This window comes from Phalangium opilio, unplaced genomic scaffold, assembly GCF_054372755.1.
Source record: "Phalangium opilio isolate 3A_F unplaced genomic scaffold, DU_Popi_V2 ptg000024l_1, whole genome shotgun sequence".
Taxonomy (NCBI): domain Eukaryota; kingdom Metazoa; phylum Arthropoda; class Arachnida; order Opiliones; family Phalangiidae; genus Phalangium; species Phalangium opilio.
In genome coordinates this window covers 1,471,623-1,490,552 of record NW_028324155.1, presented here as the reverse complement: position 1 = coordinate 1,490,552, position 18,930 = coordinate 1,471,623, and the positions used below count along the sequence as shown (strand labels likewise).

Sequence of the window (18,930 nt, the reverse complement as noted above, 5' to 3'; positions counted from 1 at the left end):
GGCTAGACATCGAAGGTCAGGTTAGAGCCAAATTAGGGGATGATATAACACCTTATATATCATGATTCGTGGGATTTCATATCAGATGAAATTCGGAGAAAAAGTCAAAACTGATAAAGATGAACCCACTTCAAACTGTTTACTAAACAAATTACAGAATTGTCTTCACTCTAAAGTTGATCCATTTAAATTTTGATAAATGGTCAAATATACCTTTTAAAAATGCGTAAAACGTCTATAGATTACTGAGAAGTATTTGTAATACTTATTAAATTTTATAATACAGTTTATAAAGTCACTTTATATTCATAAATGGTAAACACCGAGTATACGGTTAACCGTATTTAATATATTACGTTATAACCGCAACATTTTAGCGTAACTCCACGCATTACATAATGAAATTAATAATCACTCGATTGAAACAATATTTCAATGCTCAATTATGAATTTCAAAATTAAATGAAAATGAAGAAACACGTACATCATATTCACACACAATCATATGCCGATGAAGTTGAATTATCTAGATCTGTTACAGAGCAAGGAACGAATATATTAACTAAGCTATACGTCATTATACAGCGTGAGGAAAAAGTAAAAACCAAATATTCGGTCAAAAATTACACCGACCGTAACGATAACTTTTTAAAGGTCCCTTGAGCTAGCCTACGGTTTTCTCTGTAATATTTGCCAATAGCGTTTAAAAACCAACATCGACGGGCAAAATCGCGTCGCCCGGTGATTTTCACTTCGGGGCAAGTTTTTCAATAGCACCTTTGATTTCTACGTTGACAAAACGGAACGTTCCGCGTCAAAGGAAGTCGCTCGACACGCTACAACGACGGAAAAAAATGTGGCGTTTAATGATTTCAGGGTGGCCATTACAAACGGGCCAATTCGTATACCTAACTGAACGGTCAATACATCCATTGGGTACATTCGTTTAGATCCAATACCCAACTGTATAGGTAACTATAGGAGTACAGTTAAAGTGAGACCGAATGAGTGAGGAGTGAGGTTACCCATCCCTAAATGAGATATCGTTTCCATTTTGAAATTCAATAAATCCTGTGATGGAATTAACGAAGTCCATTTTGGTTTTAAATTGATCATCAAGCCTGATATTGTATCTCGTTTAAAACCAGGGTTCGAATCCAAAAAAAAACCAAATAAACCTAAATAAAACCACAAAAAACCCAATAAAACCCGGATTTTTTTCGAACCCTGTTTAAAATGTCAAAACTAGTCTGGTTTACCATCACTTTAAGTATACATAACTAAAGGAGTTCCTTCTGACATTCATATTGAGAATGGCAATGATGAGACGCGACAATTCCAAACTTAGTTCAAATCACTTGCCCTTAGGCACGAAACGAAAGGTAATATCTTCTTCAAAAAAATTCCTTAGGGTTTAAATATTTTAAATCTTCACAACACGATTATAATTAAGAATAAGACAAGTAGAAGGGTTTAATTATAGTATATGAGAAAACGGTTCTTTGACCCGCGCCGCGTACTACCTAAACTACCAAGACATTCATGACAAATTATAGACATAAAACATCAGCTTCGGAATGCAAGGGGTAGGCCTATGATGTTATTGTTTAAAATAAACGATTATATTTACGATAACGATTCAAAATTATAGAAAAGGGTTGTTATTACATTTTGGGCACTGTTAAATATAGATGTTCGTATAGCTACGAGCCCTCCAAAAACGAATTAAATGAGATTTATAATTTGCAATATACGTTTTAAAATTAAACTTTAAATATACCGGAACGAAAATAAATATGAAAAGGAAATAAACGTAGCCTCAAGGTCTCCATAGTCATATTTCCACGGATATTGGTTCCGTATTTATGCGGTATATTTCGTTATTTTTATCCCCAAAATGGCCTTAAATCTATATAGCTACATAAACTTTTAATAGTCAATACAAAAATCAGAAATAGAAATGATCGGTTTTGGAGGGGATATTTTTTTATTTGTCCTGAAAGAAATGAAGCTATAAACGAATGGGCCAGAAATAAAACATTAATTATATGTTTTAAATTTTTTCCTTCCACTGTATGTTAGGTTTGAAAATAGAATAGTTGTTGCCTCGGCCTCGGCACATGGAAAGGTAAACTGGCCGTTTAGTCTTTGACAAGAGGGTGGAAATTCGGGAGTGTATGACCGTATCATTAGGGTTTATTTTTTAACCCATTTTTCCCTATTACCTCGAAACGCGTATGAATATGATTTTCAAAGTAATCGAAAGGGATTGAGGTTATTAGGGACGCGTTTTGGTCATTTTTGGTCATTTGGTATTTGTATTTCCTCGTTAGGATCAAACGTTTAAACGTTGAAGCATAAGTTTATATGATACGTTCCATAAGTATCAATCACACTACCTATGCTTCGTAAATGCTAGAGACTTACAGCTCGAGCTAGTTTGCGAGAATTGACTACTTCAATCGGTTTTGCAGTTCATATTCTTATTTAGCTCTCAGTAACCAGTGAAAGACTTATGGAACGTATTTTATGAACTTAACTTTGATTCCGTTGTTGTTTCAGTCATTCAACCATGCATGCACAGACACGGTGTTCATTTTTCACTGCCCCCATGAAGTTGTTTCACTTCTAAACAACTTTTCATAATTTCCATAACAGTGTCTCGATCTAATTGTTTCTTAGAAAACATCACGAACTAGGTTCAATTAAACTCTTTTAAAACTTATAGAGCTTTTAAAATGAATTATAATAAGTCTAAAGAACATAATAGAAAGTTGCTCAAGACGATCATTATTTATTTAAAGATGAATCCGTAACCAAATTCCTTTGTTTATTCGAACAAATAATTTCTCACCTATTTTATAGGTCAAGATGTCAATTAAATAACGAATTCACCAGCACCTCCCCCCTCCTTTCCATTAATTATTTTTCTTTCGTATTTCTATGTTGTTAATAAGTTAATTAAGATTTTATCATCGCGTATTTAAGAACTTTTACAAAAACGAGGCGACCCCATTTTGAAACTACAAATAATAATTTCCGGAGCAGAACAAATTTTTTCCACTTTTTCCAGAATTTTCCATCTTTATTTAATAATTTTTTTTACCTTTTTAACCCGCGATGCATATTGCTCGAGATTTGCTTTCGAATTATGTAAACTTATTTGTATAGACTATACGTTATGCCTTTTCTAACTACGTGGTCTACTTAAAACTAAGCCATCGTATATACCTTCACTTTTATTCAACCAAGTTAAGTTTTGTCTATGATGTTGTGTTGTGTTCTGTTATGAATAGACCTACTTTCACGCCTGCGGACTTATTTTGTTTTGGAAAAAGAGTTTTTATGATTTATGTTCAAACCGAGTTCAAACGTATGCACAAAAGGCTAGTGTTTTTGAATAAATAAATAAAAAGAAAACACCTCTGAAGTTATAATGCCATAGAATTTAAAAAGAAAAAAAAAGAAAAAATACTATTTGAATATTTAAGAAACGTAAGAGATATTATTATTTATCAGCAAGTTTTCTGTTAGGATGACCCAATGTCTTACAAAAGCCACTAATTAAACAAATGAAGCGTTCCTAATTTTCTTTTTCAATGTTTGTCTGATTTGGTGGGGTTTTTTTTTGGGTTTTTTTGAATAGTTTAAAATTCCCATTTCTCACGGAATATATAGTAACTTTTCCCGAATTCAATATTAAATGATACAAAGAAAGTTCCTAAAATTTTTGTAAAATTTTACCAAAATATAAGGAAGATTTAAAAAATTATGTCAAATTTCTTTATCATCGTCATTAATCAACTGAAATATTTTCTTTCACTTACAATATACTGTATATACTTTCGGTTTTTCTTTGAGGCGATATGGCAAAAGTGTAATATTTTAAAATAGACAGAAGGAAATAAGACAATTTCTTTTTTATTAAATTAATTTCTAAATTATAAACGGAAAATATACTATAGTAAATTAGCGTCAATTTATTTATAATCATAATTAAGACAAAACCAGTTCATCCGGATTGAATATTATTATTATTAAATAATAATAATAAAATCAAACCTTACTGGTTTCTTATTTTAAAATTAAAATAGTTTTTACATAATATTTAATATTAATATTTTAAATTATTTAAGTTATCTTTAGAATATAAGTTGTCAGTCATAATTTTAAATCGAAAGTAATCAAATTCGACTTGATAATAAATTATTTCACACTTGAAAAATTTAATATAATGTTTTTTTTATAATTTTTTAAAAGGATATATAGTCTATGTTATGGTAAGTCTTGAAAATCTATTATAATTTTTTTCGCACGAATTTCAAGGACAAGTTATAGGTACACCGATATTAAAAACCTTGAATATACCTTTTTGATATTCTTACAATCATCTTTTCAAGTTCTCCGCCGCGGTTATATTTAAAGCATACCCTTATCCCTGGCTCCCATGCCTTTATTTATACCCAGCTTTCAAGAACTGAGTTCTTAATGTAGGGAAACGAGTTATAGTCTACTACTAACTATTCAATCATAATCATAATAATAATATCTTAATTTTATTTCGAAATTTCAGAAGAGCAACATTAACTATGTGAAAAGAATGCGAATCTAATTGTCATTTGTAATGTATATAAAAAGAAATATGAGAAAATAAAAAATTACTTAAGCCTTTTGTTCTAACTAGAAAGACGACCTTGGAAATGGAAACTAATGAGCTGGAAATCATCCACTGCCCCACTATAATTATCATTAGTGTTTTTAGTTGGGTTAATTAAGATGGAAAAGATATTATTGGCAAATATTTGGCCAAAAATATTAAATTTAATATACGTATTTCGTTTCTAAACAAGAATCTATTATGATTTTGCTATAGTAAAGTGTCTAGGGTTGTAAGTTTCGCGCCTTTTCAGAAAATTGTTTACTCGTTTATAATATAACCGATATTTATACAGGGTGTTTCTGATAGGTCAGCCATAAATTGAGGGGAATGTTCTTAGGACGAACGATTTTGAGTCGAAAATGTTCAATGACATTTTGGTGTTTGGACCACTGTTTTCGAGTTAAGATTGATTGAAGTAGTTAACGGATGAGCCCTTAAATTTAATTAAGAAACTGATTAAGACAATGTTTTCTAATTTAATTAAGGGGTCATCCCTAAAACACTCCAAACATAAGTCGAAAACAGTGGACCGGACATGTGTTTGGTTTAGATAGTGAAATCTTTAGTTTCTCGGCGAGATCAAATAATAAACTTATATCTGATTAAACTTAAATTTGTTCCAATTTATTTCTAATTGCCTTTAGCCTGATATAATTCCGTCACGGAATTATAACGGAACATGAACCGTTCGTAATAACTTCCCTTATAGTTACTATTATCAGAAGTATATAATACTTCTCTTCGAGAGAAGTGTACCACAAAGCGGGGTAAGTGTAACGTCATTCTTCCCAACATCGGAACATTTAGAGCAAGGTTACTAATCCGAATCACATACACGATAAATAGTTCCCTCATCATTACTCTATTAGCGTTTAAATATTTGGCAAGACGCGCTCGTGCATTTCTGTCCCACGTCATGACGAGGTTTGTGGGATGATTGCTGGGGATTTAATGCCAAACAATTATAAAATTCACCTTACGGTGCGATGCCCGTTTGTAGTTTGATAAGCGGGAAAGCAAAATAAAAGGGGTGAGCCTGGGAAGAATGACGTTACAAAACTAAAGCATTAAGAGGATACAGAGTGTCATCCTTCTTCTATTATCCCCTTCTGCTATTATTAAGGTATTTTTTCCCTGATTCTAAAATTTCTAATTTCTTAAATGGCCGGAGTATTTTTATTTGACTTTATTTTTCTTTCTCAAAAGAGGCCTACTAGTTTTTTTCTATATCTATATATACAAGAAGATATTAGCCTACTTTAATCAAAACCAGTAGCTAGAACTAAAACAATTCAAGTTATAAAAGAAAAGAGGATAATGCGTGAATTCATAATGCAATTATTAAAAAGGGAGCTGACGAAATGCCCACAACCTTGAGAGGCGCTATAGAGATAGATTTAATTGAAATATTTCAACGTAAATCGCCTGGAGATATCGCCATTTTTCTTATATGGACCGTAATTCCCTTTTCAAATAACGGAATATCACCTACTCAATTTGTTTAATTTATGCTAATTACATGTATATATAATTTAAACTAATTATGTCCTTCGTTAATTTAAAACTATAATTCTAGTGACGTTATATGAAAGTAAACTATAAATATTATGTTTCTTGTCTGGAATAAATATAAATACTGATGTCGGAAGGAAAAAAATCTGAATTACTAAAATTATGAAACAGTAACTTGTAAAATAAAACATTTATATTTTTGGATCAAAAACTTGAAGTTTTTAAACTTTCAAGTAATTGTTGTTGTCGGTGTAATTTCTTCCTTACTGTATTGTTATACTATATTTGTAATCAGAATACTTTTAAACTTAAAATAACACTTAATAAAGTAATATTGTCAGTTAGGTCATACGGGCGATTGTGCATTTCACCGAGGGTGTTGTTTCGTCACTTAGTTTTTAAATTAACAGAGTTCAAACGAATAATAGTAGTAAAAAACCCCTAATAATTTTGTATAACATAATAATTTCGCAATGTATTTTTAAACGACGGGGTTTCTTATTTAAATTTATAATTTTAAATATTATCATTGTTATAGAAATATCGTATTCATTAAATAGAAAAAGAACTGGCGGAATAAGTTTCCAAAAAAAAAATATATGATTAATTTTTTAAATCAAGTTATGTACATTATAATTTTACCGTTACGTTATTATATTATTAACAGACAGTCGGGAACTGGAATATACATTCAAACACAAATTATTTCCCCTCAGAAATACAACCAGTAAGTTATTTAAATAAAACGCGAAAACTGGATTTAAAAATTAGTTTTTGTTTCTTTACTTTTTTTCTCTCGACTATATCTAAAATACGTTTTACTTAACAATAATGTTTTTCTGTTGAATCTAGCTCACGATAGTTAATCGGTGTGGCGTCTTTTTTTTTCTTTAAAAAACACGGGATAAGATTTTAAGTTCTCTTCCCATGCATCTTTATATAATAAAACCCAACGAGCAATGTTCGTTTCACAAACAATTATTCGATATGGCAGTCCCCTAAGGCCAAAGATGATCAGGAAAATAATGAAAACTTCATCACGAAAATAAGAAATTTCACTTCCTTCTTAATTTCTTATTGCAATTTTTTATCTTTCCTTTACTTTTTTGGCTTCACGATTGAAATAAACTATTGGTCAGTGCCGTTACTCCATTTTTTCTTTGAATGATAAGCCTCTAGGTAAGGTAATAACAATACGATTTCTATACTTAATACTTATTCTTAAAAAAAAATAACTTTTGATGACTTAGAAGAAAGGGTACCCCACCCTGGTCCTTCCTTGATCGAAAACGAGAGCTTTTCAAGAGTTTTTGACCCAATTCGTTGAGCAGGCGGATTACTCACGATTGACACCCTTTTGGTATAGATGACCACAACGTGATCAATGAAATATCCACCCCCCCCCCCCCGAGTGGTAATCTTACGGTGGTTTCAATATTTAATTACTGGAATCCTAAAGATAGATTTTTTTATTTTTGAAAGTTCTGTTGAAAGTAAACTGGATACTCGAAAATCAATGGGTTTTAAATTTAGCGCATCTTCAAGGGGTCTCGTTTAGAACCAGAAATATCTTCATTCTCAAAACTATAAGTCTTTTTGGGGAAATATATAGATACATAATTTAAATCCTAAAAACATTTCCATGCTATATTTTCTTTGATTTTTCCCTTAGAATTTCACAAATCAATTTAACTAGAAAATGAATTTGGCCGAAGAGTTCTTATTTCAGTTGTAAAAAATTTGGAGTTTCGTTATAAATATCAATTAATGCCTTATCGTCCAGTGTTTAATTACGCGCAGATTAATTACCATACTTTAATATAACATAGTAGGGACAAAAATTATAGAAAATTATTCACACCCCAAAAAATTAACTATGTAGACCAACAAGCTACTACACCAAACCTAATAAAATCTATATTAACTATAAAACTCAGCTTGACGTATAAAAAATTAGCTTGAAGGTCTTTAAATTAGAACCAGTACTGCATGGTAGCGGTATAAAATATATAAAAATCTATTTAATAACTAGCGGGTGTGGTCAAATTCTTGGAATAACTAATAATGCTAGATTAAAAAGCTCAGCGTGTATTTATAAAACAAAAAATGTATTATAAATGGCCTTATTTCAAATCTCTATAGACAGACAGACGTATTGTAAATTTTAAACACGGTTTAAAAAGATAACGGTTTTTGAAGGTAGACAACTTTTTCTACTCGATCCCTTAAACTGAAGGAAAACTTTGACGTACTTTTAACTAGTTTTATTGACATTTCTCGTAATTACCTTGTTTAACAAAAGACGACGTTTAAAAAAAGATATTAACCGCGTTTTTAAGTTAATATTTTAAATAGAAATAAGCCTAAGAAGACTTGAAGAAGAAGGTGATCAGGTTATATGTACCGGGAAGTTCAAACGCGGTTATGTTTCCCTTCAATTTACTCTTTACAGTTAGGGAAATTAAGCAGAAATGTATATACATATATATAGTCTTAGCTGTCACGCCACGATTCTAATTGGACTTTGGTTTTGGTATATTATATTAGATGAGCGTGGACTCGAACACACAGTGTTTTTGCAAAAATTATTTCCAGAAAACACTCAAAGGGGTTATTGACTAGAAGTGCACCCCTGCCAAGAACCCATTTAAGACAGAGAACATTCATAGATCATACCCATACGAACTCATATAGTAACACATAATGGAAATTCATATGTTCTCATACGTTTTTTAATGGGTTCTATATCCTGCTGGGATTTATATATATTTAAAGATGTAAGTTTCTTCCGAGTTGAAATTATTAGCATCCGCCTGAATATTTAACAAATAATTATCAAGCTTGTAATAAATATTGGTAATTTATTATTAAAAATTATTAATTCGAGCTAGTGATATTCAAAATTACGATTTAAAGACACGCTTATCTTCTCAATCTAGAGAAATGCTTTAAAAACTTCCTACTCTTATTCAAAACAAGTTTACTGTTTATTAAAGTTAATCAAAATTATTTGATTTTGCATTAATTATAATTGAACTCTTAAATATACAAAGTACTTCAGTTCTTCACATTGCCTTAGACACCCAAGCTACCAATTTAAGACAATATTAAAGAAGCATCAGACGTTTTCCAATTTAAGTTACCATAGAAATCAGGTCTTTCATAGGGGTTTATAAATCATCAGGTGGTTATTTCAAATTTTAAAAGTTAATTCCCACCTTTGGTGTATCAAAGCGTTTATTACTAGTTCTCAAAATCCGTGCACTTATGTTTAATTCTAGAGTAAAAAAACTAATCACCAGGAAAACCTTAATCTCGGCTATACCCCTCACTTTCTCTCATTAAATCACCACAAATCGTAATTAATATTCAATACTTCCGGTATGTAAGTTTTGTCTTAGGAAAAAGACATGCGTATATATTTTAACGTTAACGGAAGTTGTCGGTAACAGGAAACCATGGTGGCGACCAATTCCTTTGTTTTCTTTTAAATAATAAGAACCTCACGCGAAAAATTACGACAGGTGTGAGCCACGGTGTTGTATAGTTAGTGAGTATCTTAGCGACGAAGCCTTGAGGAGTTGGTAATTGAAGAACAATATCTCCTGAAGGGATCTACGAAACGCCTTAAAGCGTTAAACGTTCTATGCATGTACAAGTACCGCAAGCTTACTTCGTGAAAAATGGCACAGCTATTGTATTCAATGACGAAAAATTGGGTAGAGATTATACCATAAGTTCATTAGATATGTTCCATAAGTTTGTCCGGGTTACTGAGAGTTTGTCATGTAGTGACGTAAGTGAGACGTTAAGATTCCCGTAAAGCGAGACGCTGTCAATGGCTTCGTACAGACTAAATAGGAAGATGGACTGCAAAACCGAGTGTAGCTAATTCTCACTTGTTGTTCTCGAACTAGCTCTAAGCATTAGTCATACTTAAGGAACGTATCGTGTAAACTTATGATCGTCTTATAAAAAGGAAACCCGTGATATTTTCTTAACTAATTTGATATTTTGATTTTATAAATATATACTTTCCGTCAAAACGCTCAAGGCACTCGGTTAAAATTGAAAATGGCTGTTAAAAGTTAAAACCGATCTGATATTACCAATTTTAAATTCCATTTTCCTTCGCCAGCGGTCGTCTCAACAATGAAAGCGCAGATTGATACGCTTGACCGAATCTCGAAGGATATGGCCAGCTAGTGGAGTGAGCGGCTCGATGGGGTAAAAGTAAAAAAAAAAATTTGAACTTGAGAAATTGCCTTATCGGTTTCCAAAATATTTTAAAGACTTCCAAAACCCAAGGGACATTGACTTCTACATAAAAGGGAAATAATAGCTAGCTAGCCCTTGGCCGTTATTTACCAAATAGATTTAAAATGGATTACTTAGGACTAAAGCTTAAGCTGGATCGTTTTATGTTAAAGAATCGAATCCATCTAGGTTCAACTAACATTAGGCTTAGCGAGAAAAAACTCTTTATTTGCGGGTGGTCTTATCTCAATAATCGTCTGGTACTGTGGTACACCGTCTCATCGCTTGGTACACTCTAATTCGGCTCATTAATGAACGTACTTTCGAAGAAGACATCGTCAAAATCAATCAATTGTCCCCAAGTTCTCAATATGCACTTTCGATGTAAACCTTATCAAATTAAATTTATGACGTCCTTAAGTTCTCAACCAATGAAATTCCAAAGCTACATTGTGACTACAATCAAAGGAAGTTGAAATTTCAACACCTTACATTTCTTTACAAGTAAAGCTCAACTTGATTATCTACTAAAGGCAACTGAATTAAGGGAGTGAAAACTCGAATGGTGCCATAGTTCAGCTTGTTTCAAAGAGGAATATTTTTTGGCATAAATCCATAAACATCAAATTATCAACTGTGTCCTTATCTCTTTCTAACCATCACCTCATTAGAATATTGAGTTCTTTAAACTCTCGTTATGTTTATTTCTAGTGGAACTAACTTTGTTTATTAAAATAAGAGATAAGAATTTTACTTTCGCGTCGCTGCACGCGTTATTGTACTAAGGGGCGAAGCAAAAAAAAAAAAATAATAAGTAAACCTGTTTCATTATGATGAAATATAGTACAGATTGTTTTCATCAATCGAACAATAAGTTCAAATTAAAATCTTAAAGGTTGTATTAATTTCGAAACAAAAACGGATTTTTCATACTGGTTATATTTTTTTCGAAGATTTTGCCGAAATTTCGTAATATTTACTCGAGTTCTCGGCCAGGGATATTCTAGGAGAGCGATAGCTCTCTTAGATAAGACCTCATACCGACTTTAATGTATAAGGATGGTTTTTTGATTGGTTATAACTTTTTTTGTATCGTATTAACTGCTTTGAAAAAATTCCACAGAACTACAACTCGGGCCCTCAATATGTGGTTAAAATTTCAAGAAGATCCACCCATTAGTTTATTGTATAAAAAATAAAGTTGCTAAGGGTGGTTTTCATTTCCATAAAATTAATCAGCCCTTTTGGTGAAAAAGTTAAATTTTCCCATAGAAATAACATGGAGTTTTTTTCAAATTTAGCCATTTTGTGGCCACCTTTTTGACATGAAATATTCGTTTGTTACGTTTGGGAACGGTTTTATATCAAAATTTAAACCTTTTTCTAGGACCATTTTTAAGGTTTTTGAGAAAAATTAATTTTAAGTATGTTTAAATTTAAATTTTAAAAACTACCCCAATCTGCGATATTTTAGCATTTATACACTGTTTTATTAGGAAATATCAGCGAGAATAATGTTGGCATTTTTTAACGTATAGTTGCCTCATAATAATCCGATTGTTTATTCTTAATGCCTTTTGGTTGGAATGGCCTATCGATAGTGAGATAAGACGGCTTTAATATTGCTGCAGTGACGTTGACGCGGCCGCTACAGCGACGCCATCAAAACACACGGGTCAAAATTGTCGCGGATATAGTCAAATTCAAACTAGCTTAATGGACATTTTAACTTTTCCCTGCTAACTATTCTGGATTACCAATAAAAGATAATTAAACTAGACTCCCAATTAAAGATAAAAAACTAGATTACGAATTTAAATAATTAAAGTAGTTTACCAATTAAACGTTCTTAAAATAAATTATCAATTAGAGATAATTAAACTAGACTACCAATTAGAGGTTATTAAACTAGATTACGAATTAATGGTTACTAATTAAATTACGAATTAATGGTTACTAATTAAATTACGAATTAAGGGTTACTAATTAAATTACCAATTAAGGGTTACTAATTAAATTATCAATTAAGGGCAATTAATCTAGATTATCAATTAAGGGTAATTAATCTAGATTACCAATTAAGGGTAATAAATCTAGATTACCAATTAAGGGTAATTAATCTAGATTACCAATTAAGGGTAATAAATCTAGATTACCAATTAAGGGTAATTAATCTAGATTACCAATTAAGGGTAATTAATCTAGATTACCAATTAAGGGTAATTAATCTAGATTACCAATAATGGGTAATTAATCTAGATTACCAATTAAGGGTAATTAATCTAGATTACCAATTAAGGGTAATTAATCTAGATTACCAATTAAGGGTAATTAATCTAGATTACCAATTAAGGGTAATTAATCTAGATTACCAATTAAGGGTAATTAATCTAGATTACCAATTAAGGGTAATTAATCTAGATTACCAATTAAGGGTAATTAATCTAGATTACCAATTAAGGTTAATTAATCTAGATTACCAATTAAGGGTAATTAATCTAGATTACCAATTAAGGGTAATTAATCTAGATTACCAATTAAGGGTAATTAATCTAGATTACCAATTAAGGGTAATTAATCTAGATTACCAATTAAGGGTAATTAATCTAGATTACCAATTAAGGCTAATTAATCTAGATTACCAATTAAGGCTAATTAAACTAGATTACCAATTAAGGGTAATTAAACTAGATTACCAATTAAGGGTAATTAATCTAGATTACCAATTAAGGGTAATTAATCTAGATTACCAATTAAGGGTAATTAATCTAGATTACCAATTAAGGGTAATTAAACTAGATTACCAATTAAGGGTAATTAAACTAGATTACCGACGACTGGTAATTAAACCAGATTACCGACGACTGGTAATTAATTCAGATTACCGACGAATGGTAATAAAACCAGATTACCGACGACTGGTAATTAAGCTAGATTACCGACGACTGGTAATTAAGCTAGATTACCGACGACTGGTAATTAAGCTAGATTACCGACGACTGGTAATTAAGCTAGATTACCGACGACTGGTAATTAAGCTAGATTACCGACGGCTGGTAATTGAGCTAGATTACCGACGGCTGGTAATTAAGCTACATTACAGACGAATGGTAAATAAGCTACATTACAGACGAATGGTAATTAAGCTTGATTACCGACGACCGGTAATTAAGCTACATTACAGACGACTGGTAATACCGACGACCGGTAATTAAGCTAGATTACCGACGACCGGTAATTAAGCTAGATTAACGACGACCGGTAATTAAGCTAGATTAACGACGACCGGTAATTAAGCTAGATTAACGACGACCGGTAATTAAGCTAGATTAACGACGACCGGTAATTAAGCTAGATTAACGACGACCGGTAATTAAGCTAGATTAACGACGACCGGTAATTAAGCTAGATTACATACGACTGGTAATACCGACGACCGGTAATTAAGCTAGATTACCGACGACCGGTAATTAAGCTAGATTACCGACGACCGGTAATTAAGCTAGATTACCGACGACCGGTAATTAAGCTAGATTACCGACGACCGGTAATTAAGCTAGATTACCGACGACCGGTAATTAAGCTAGATTACCGACGACCGGTAATTAAGCTAGATTACCGACGACCGGTAATTAAGCTAGATTACCGACGACCGGTAATTAAGCTAGATTACCGACGAATGGTAATTAAGCTAGATTACCGACGACTGGTAATTAAGCTAGATTACCGACGACTGGTAATTAAGCTAGATTACCGACGGCTGGTAATTGAGCTAGATTACCGACGGGTGGTAATTAAGCTACATTACAGACGAATGGTAATTAAGCTAGATTACCGACGACCGGTAATTAAGCTACATTACAGACGACTTGTAATACCGACGACCGGTAATTAAGCTAGATTACCGACGACCGGTAATTAAGCTAGATTAACGACGACCGGTAATTAAGCTAGATTAACGACGACCGGTAATTAAGCTAGATTACAGACGACCGGTAATTAATCTAGATTACAGACGACTGGTAATACCGACGACCGGTAATTAAGCTAGATTACAGACGACCGGTAATTAAGCTAGATTACAGACGACCGGTAATTAAGCTAGATTACAGACGACTGGTAATACCGACGACCGGTAATTAAGCTAGATTACCGACGACCGGTAATTAAGCTAGATTACCGACGACCGGTAATTAAGCTAGATTACCGACGACCGGTAATTAAGCTAGATTACCGACGACCGGTAATTAAGCTAGATTACCGACGACCGGTAATTAAGCTAGATTACCGACGACCGGTAATTAAGCTAGATTACCGACGACCGGTAATTAAGCTAGATTACCGACGACCGGTAATTAAGCTAGATTACCGACGACTGGTAATTTAGCCGTATTACCGACGGCTGGTATTTAAGCTAGATTACCGATGGACGCGCAACGGCCTAGGACTTTTTCTCCCATATTTTCTAAAGAATTTTAATTAATATGAAGACTGAAGTGACAGATATTAATAAAATCTGTCATTGTAGACAAAGACTGGAAAGTGTAAAAGATAAGGTTTGAAAATGAACTGCCTGAAGTAACAGATATTAAAATTTTCACTTTTGAAGACATCATTATAAAACATCAATTATTTTAAAAAATTCTTATCTTACTTTTTTTCACCAAAATTTCATTTTCCCAAAATATTTTTCAGCAATATTTACCAAGTATTTTGCCCTCAATAGTAGTTGTCACCTAGAAGGGTTTAAGGGATACTAGCTTGGTACTGGTTTTACTTACAACTAACATTTGATTCTAGGAGATTCAAATGCTTGGATATCTGAAAAGATTTCTCTTGAAGAGTTTAAATTTTTATATTTTAAAATTGAAAATATTGCGAAGCGGAAAATAATATAGGCCTTTTCTTTGTGATTTAGTTATTAGTGTCGAAAAGATCTGTAGATTGATCGTGATCTTTGAGAGCAACACAGCACGTTAATATTTAATACTTTGAAAGCTTTACAATTTAAGAATATGTTTTGTAAAGTTTTAATACGGTTTATATTTTGTAAGCTCTCAACGATTTTCTCACGTTATAGGGTGAATTTTCTACCTAATTTTAAATTTTTGATAAAAAATAAAATGTAAAGCCGTAGTATTTTTAAAATAACGCGCATGTTCCTTTTTAAAATACTTTCCCGAAGTAATTTTGGTGAAAAAAAGTAAGATAAGAATTTTTTAAAATAATTGATGTTTTATAATGATGTCTTCAAGAGTGAAAATTTTAATATCTGTTACTTCAGGCAGTTCATTTTCAAACCTTATCTTTTACACTTTCCAGTCTTTGTCTACAATGACAGATTTTATTAATCGGGTAATGAGTTAAAGATTGTTTTCTTCTTTTTGAAAAACCATGAATTATGGCCAAGTAGAAAAACAAACTTTGTATTAAGGTAATTTGTATAATTATGATGCGTACGAGAGGTTTTTTATTTTCTTTTTTTACAACAACAAGGCGGAGATAATTCAAGAAATTTCGAGTTTGGCTGAAACCTAAAACCAGTATATTTAAAATAGTGGGTCAAAGCATCGCGCGAGTAAAGTCCAAAACCATATAGCTGGAAAAATATTTGGGTTATACATGATATTGTAGGTCTGTATGTAATCCCCAAGTACTGTTATTTTAATTTTACGAGATGACATTTTATACACTATACTATATATGTATAAATCAACATTTAAAAATACTTTTTGGTATAAAAATAAGAACTTTGAAATGTGAAATTTAAATATATCTTCAAACTGAATGGGAGTTCACGCATTTCTCCATGATTGAAATGGTTCAAAATTGGTTTTACAAGCTGATTTGTTACCCTATTGGATGAATTATTTTAAATAAATGTAACATCGGGTGAAGTTCTGTCAGTAAAATCATGTAAATGGGTTGAATTCCAGCCAGGGTTAGACTACCTTATATAAATATATATCTAAGCTATAGATAGGACGAATTTCGTACAGAAACACAAATCATTTTATACCTCTTCTATACTTCATACCGATAAAAATTATTTTGTAAACTAATTTATCGCATTGTTTATAGTTTTTCGGTTTTCATATTTCGCGTAAGAAGGATGCGTATCCAATTACATCTCACGTTTGATTGATCTCGATATGAAAGTTCATTGAAACCACGAATAAAATTGATAAAAATAAAATGAACTTCATATTTTTATTTTTCACTTTTCTTCCTTCAAAATTATATAAAATACAAGATTTTCACTTTAAGCTAATAAAAACCCAATTTTTAAAATTAGGATTTATAAATCAGTATGCTACTAAGTTCTTTTTTTTTATATTTTACGTCCGTATCTTTAGTGAATTAACATATTTATGTTTAGAGGCGATCTTTATTCGTTTACCAAAATGATGTTATCTCCTTAATTGTCGATCAACCTTAAATAACTAAACATATCCTGATAGTTTTCATCTTTAAATTAAGCGCCTCGGAAATGAACTATATAAAAAAAAATCTTGGAAAAAAAAAAGAAAAAAAAAACGTGGTTGGTTTTCAAAAGATGCTACTTCCTGTCTACCACATAAATAAAAATAAGAAATTCATTCCACGTATATACGGCTGGATACAGTCAGAAGTATATAATACTTCTCTTCTAGAGAAGTGTACCACAAATCGGGCGGGGTAATTTTAACATGATTCTTCCCAACATCATTTTACATTTGGAGCAAGGTTACTAAACTTAATCACCATATACGCGATAAATAGTTCCCTCATCATTACTCTATTAGCACTGCTTAACTATTTGACAAGGCGCATGGGCTTGTGGATTTTTGTCACACGTCAAGACAATCAAGGTTTGTGGGTTGATTGCTGAGGATTTAGTACGAAACAGTTATAGAATGCCCATCTGAATTGGTTTGATGAGCGGGAGAGCAAACAAGGGAAGAATCATGTTACATAACTAAAGTATTAAGAGGATACAGAGTGTCATCCTTCTTCAATTATCCCCTTCTGATATTATTTATTTTCCATATATACCGGCCTATGTTCCGATTTCTAATGACTATAGACTATTCGAGTGGTTTTAATTATAGGTTATGGCCATTAGGGATGACTTAGGAAGTCAAATTGTGTCAACGTAATTGCTTTTTAATACAAATCGACAGCCACATCGACGATATTTTGTGTTTTATCGGAATCATCGCCCGGGTCGATATTATGCCAGGTAATGTTCTACCCTAAGAATAATACCGCCTTTGGAAGGTCCGAATTGAAGAAATCTAGTTTAATAGTTTTACCGAAACTCATCGGAAATTCTTAAAAAAAACTGGATCGAACGAGAAAATTAGTCGAGTCTAATGACACTTTTGTCGCCCGTCTGGCTTTCTCCGTCAAGCTCGCGCCGCATTCTATTACTCTAGAATTCTAAATTCTCGTAATTATATTTTTAATTTGCAATACTAATTAGCGATTTAGCATATTAATTTAATTTAACGCCCTCTAGATATTTTGAACAATTTTTACATATTTCACATTGTCTGACCATGTACACTAAATTAATTAAGGAACAAAAACAAAGACGGAATAACTTATTAGGACCGTATAATACGCCTCTTAAATGGCACACTACAATTTTCTCAACCAATTGTTTTTATCACAAAAACTAACCCCAATATAATATGGTATTGATTGACCAATGGTCGACCACCCATTAAACTATAATTAATTTACTCTAACTCTTGTAATAATTAACTGGTACGTAATTTACGACCTTTAAAAACAAAACTCAAATCGAGTACTCTAATTACCATAATTTATTAATAAGTATTAAATGAACTACGGTTCAATTCTGCACCCGTGACGGAATTTTTTTTACGCAACGTCATTGGGTTATAATTGATTGAGGTTGATAAGCAATAGACCCTTAAAGAAAATAAACAAGCTGGACACCTTATATCGCCGAGTCGGCATTTTTTCAATAGAGTACCAACGCCATCTAGTGGCGAAAGGTTTCGTTGAATAAATTATAAAAACTTTACTAAGCCTTTGCCAAAATCTAAAACTGTGTAATTTCAATTACAAGCTTTGGAAATCTCCTTACCTTTCTACGATTTGAGACTCCATTGCGAAAAACAACAAGGTAATTACGTTGTGAGCTTTTGATAAAGCGAAATCTGCTCTAAAACAGTTCCTAAATCACTTTCACCTGAAACTTCAGTTCCCAAGTTCCGCCATTAAATTTTTAAAGTACACTTCCTTGCCACTACTGCGCAAAATCGGCCCATAGCCGTCTAAACCAATCAGATTAATATACTGATTACCCAGAATGCTCTGTCAATCCTCAAAAGACGGTTGGGAAATTTGAACGATTTTCTTTAAGGGTCTATAGGATGTTTTTATAATATCGTGTGTGAGAGTGAATTCGCTAAGGGGTATGTATGGCTTCGAGTCTACGAAAACAACTGTACGATTCTACGAAAACCTGCAACAGAGGAGAATAGGCC

General features: G+C 32.1%; 1 protein-coding gene across 1 annotated transcript in view; it reads right to left on the bottom strand.

Moving 5' to 3' along the window:
• The window catches only part of LOC149692058 (uncharacterized), an 82,174-nt gene that overhangs the window by 58,508 nt on the left and 4,736 nt on the right, over positions 1 to 18,930 (bottom strand). The window lies entirely within an intron of this gene.